The sequence below is a fragment of the Lygodium microphyllum genome, chromosome 18 (genome assembly GCF_053477565.2).
Source record: "Lygodium microphyllum isolate KBCC chromosome 18, Lygodium_microphyllum_v1.1.10, whole genome shotgun sequence".
NCBI lineage: Eukaryota > Viridiplantae > Streptophyta > Polypodiopsida > Schizaeales > Lygodiaceae > Lygodium > Lygodium microphyllum.
In genome coordinates, this window is record NC_141152.1 from 127,620,409 (window position 1) to 127,624,681 (window position 4,273).

The following is a 4,273-nucleotide window of genomic DNA, read 5'->3' on the forward strand; positions in this document are numbered from 1 at the left end:
CACGGATATATAGACCCAAAGTGCGTGTCTATTTACATGGACGTTTACACGCGTATATAGACGCTGTGTTAGACGCACCCGACTTTGCGCGTCTAACATGCGTGTCTATGCCTCGTTTCTGTTGTAGTGAAAGTCAAAAAGGTTTATTTATTCCATGAAGCCAAAGTGAATTCAACTTTATGCACTAGAGGCAAGGAGGTGAAACTAAATTGATATATTTACAAGGAAGTGACAAAGGTCATCCTAGCAAACGGAATTATAGTTGTTGGTCGCTCTAAACACCGCAACTATGTCAAAGATAAACTTCTTGATCTTCCTTCAAAGTAGCAGTTTTTATATATCCATTCTTCAAAGCCCAATTATTACCCAATGGATGTATCCAAATGCCATACTTAGATTGTACTAAGGAAATTTTCTCTCCTACAAATAACCAGCCATCACAAAATAAACCATGTATTTTTCCCCTTCAACAAGATAAATTATTTTGTCTATCCATGCATATCTTTGCCCTTTCTCATCATCTTGCCCAATTGCCCATCCAATCCCGATTGGGCTTGTATCAACAGTAATAATGATAAGTTTTCCATGTGAATAGTCGGCCTTTCTCAACGTAGGAGCAGATTTTAAGAGTTATTTCAATTTCTTCATTGCTTTCTGATGCTTCCTTTCCCAATGAAAATTTTGACCTTTCCTTAGAAGCTGATAAAGAACATCGGCTACATGTGCAAAGTGAGGAATTCATATCAAATAGAATACACATGCATCCAAGAATCTATGCACCTTTGATACATTCGTGCAAACATCTCGCATTCTATCAATCCCATCTTTTTTTTTTGGTGATGGCCTTTGGCCATAAGGCCCACACATATGCCCAACAATCGAAACCTCTTCAACTCCAAAGATAGAAATTTTTCTAGAAAGAGTTGAATGCACCTCTTCTAGACGTATAAAAATCCTCTCACAATCCACAATATGGTCTGCAACAAATTGTCAGAATCCATAAGCATCCATCTCTTCATTCTTTTCATCCACTGCACACCCTTTGATTGGAACATCATCCAAGAAGGGCATAGTCAATTGTAGTATAAAATCCCTGAGTACCCTATTCATAGCATTTGTCATGTGTGCCACTGAGTTTGTTGCACCCTGTGGGAGAGTACACATCCGTACTAACCCCAAGGGAGTCTTCATGGTTGTGATATCCCTGCTTTCAATTGCAAGCTGAAATTGATCATAACCCGAGTAAAGATCACCCAAAGAATAGATCGCTCTGTCTGCAAAAGCCTCTGCAAATTCATCAACCACAGGACCTGCATCCACATTTCTTATGGTCCCTTTATTGATCGGTTGCATGTCTTGAATAAATCTCAAAGCCCCATTCTTTTTGGGCACAGTAAACCAACGATTTGAGTACGGGGCTGAAGAAGGCTCCAAGATCTTCATGCGAATCTTTTCATTTAGCAAATCCATCAGCTTTGGTAAGTAAGCTTTAGACACTGGAATAGGCATCAAGTTCCATGGTACATGTGGCACAATAAATATGACCATAGGAGAGACAACTATTTCATTTGGCTGAAGTGCAAATGCCTTCCCATGTCTAGCAACATCTGATAAAACAATCTCTCTTAATAGGCAAAGGAAACCCTTCTTCACCAACTTTCAATTCCTGTAATGTTTCAGATATAAACTGATGACCTATATCTTTAGGATCTTGTAAGCTTGACTGCCTTGAAACTTTTTCATACATACCCTCACTCTCTGGTGGAAGTAGCAAAGCAATTGGTTTCACCTTTTTGTCAATTGTCTTATACTTTGTCTCCAAAAGTGCTTCAACCCATTGTAATCCTTCCTACTGTGCAAACAATGCTATAACATCATACATATCCAAAGAACATACTAACAACACTCTATTTTCAGCCTCATTTTTTGCATGTATAGTTGCTGAAATTTCAGCCATAGTGTTAGTAATATTTAGTCCATAAAAGATGCCTGAAATGCAATCATTTTCAGCTAACATCCCCAATGCTCTCAGTTTCTTAATAGCTCGTTTCATAGATATGCATTCAGCCCTACACATAGCTTCCATAGGCTTAAACCAGCATGAACTGTTTGTTGTAAACTAAGAATTACCAATAGTAAATACAAGCTTCATTTCATCAAGAGGAAAGTACACCCACTGAACAACACTACTGTAGCCTCACATTACAGCAGTGCTTAATGGAAATCCAGGTCTTTGAATTTCCTTGCATTTGGAACCAAAGGAGACTCTCGAAGCGTATCCCGATTTCTAGGATGATTAACACAAACAATAAGAAATTGGACTGCTTTTCTCACATCCTTACTTCTGACTCTTGCATAAACAGAATCATCATCAAGCACCTTTGTTTCCATATGCACACTTGTTATATAGGGCTATCCCAAAATCATTGCATATGAGGAATTATCTTGCACAAAGAAGTGTTGCTCTTCTTGTACATCACTAATTGTCACTTTTACATTAGGACATGCAGCATAGAGCTCCCCTGAAGAATTATTTGCAGCCCTCATACGCCAACCATGATCAGTGTCCATAGGCCATGCACTATTTTCATACAATCCCTGCTCAATGAAATTTATCTCGGACCCATCGTCAATTAAAGCAACACAAGGGGTTTCATGTTCCCCTATTTGCACTATCGTTTCAGTGGTAGCTTAGCCCAATGATTTCTTGTGTAGTGTCTTCCAGGAATAAATCCTAGAGTCTCTTCTCCATATTGTTGCATTTTCCTTACTCCACCATGCATATTGCTACAAGACAATGCATTTTCAATCACTTTCTACTCTTTTCCACATGTTTTCCACTGATTAGTAGCATCCTGCATAGATAATCCAGTACTTAATTCATGCTCATATTTAGCCCGAATACCCAACAAACTAGTTTCCTCTTCAAATTGTAGTAATGCACTAGTGGTATCACCAAGAAATTGATGCTTCCTTTTAATTAAGTCAATGATCTCATCATGAAAGTCTCGCTTGGCAATGCCAAGCACCTCTCCCAAGGTAAATTCCACCCGACTGTTTAAGATCCGTTTTTCAAGAACCTTCTTAAGATCTGTGGCTGTCTCAATGTCAGATTGCAACGTATATCCTCGCTGCTTGCCCTTCTTTTTACCCTCTTGTTTGTTATCTTGTTTTTGCTCCTGATTGACCTCTTCCATAACATGCTTGGGAGGTGGCTGATTTGCAGCTTTAGGTTGATCCATACTTCTTCTTGTCATTCTTTTAGATGTCCCTACAATATCTTCATCTCTTTTTTGTTTTTCTTCCACAAGTACATCCGTGTTTTGTACCTTTGCTAAATATGCATATAGTGAATATGCATCTACTGGTGATTCCCAACCAGTTATGCCACGAATGTTATGCCTTGCATGAGACATTTCACTATCAGTGACCTTTCTCTTTTTAGCTACATGTAAAGCATGTGTCCATATTTCAGCCTTTGAACCAACCATCAATTGGCCATGCATTCTATCCAACTGTAGACAAAAAGTAGAAGCATCTACTACCGCATAAGCATTTCGGACAGCCAAGTCTTCCAACAACATTTGCATACCTCCCTTTCTAAAATTCAAAGAAAGAGGAAATCCCATTTCTTGTGCATGGATCTTGCCATCTTTCCAAAAGATAAGCTGTCATGCGAAGGCCTCTTGATAGGCAGCACAATCCTTTCTCTCGTGCTGCAAACTATCACACCACATACATCTTTTTCCAAGTTTAGGGGCTGTTGCCCGTCCCGTTTCCTCTTGTCCTTTTTCATCCAATTTTGAAACCTTCAATTGAAGATCATGCATCCCTTTGACCAATTCATCCAAGACATCTTTTCTAACAGAGGGAACAATAGCAGGTATACCCATAGGGTTAGCCGGAGAAGTGGATGTCTTACTCGATACTTCAACTGTTTTGCCCGTATCAATGGGCAAGCTAGAGATATGCAATCTTTCTCTTCTTCTATGCTTATTTACAAGTGTAGTAACAGCTTCATTGACATGTCGCCACTCTGTTTTCAAACCTATCTCTGTAGTTTGATCCTCCAGCAAATCATCAAGCTTCTCTTGAAGCTCAAGATCAACTGCCTATAGAAACAATTCAATTTTTTGACTTGCAAGAGCTTGCTGTTTTGTGAGATCCAACTTCTCAAATTGACTTTCAAATTTTGTTAAAAATTATGTAGCCACAAGACTCTTATTGGTTGTATAATCCACTCCTGAAAAGTCTTGCACGTAATCAAACTGGT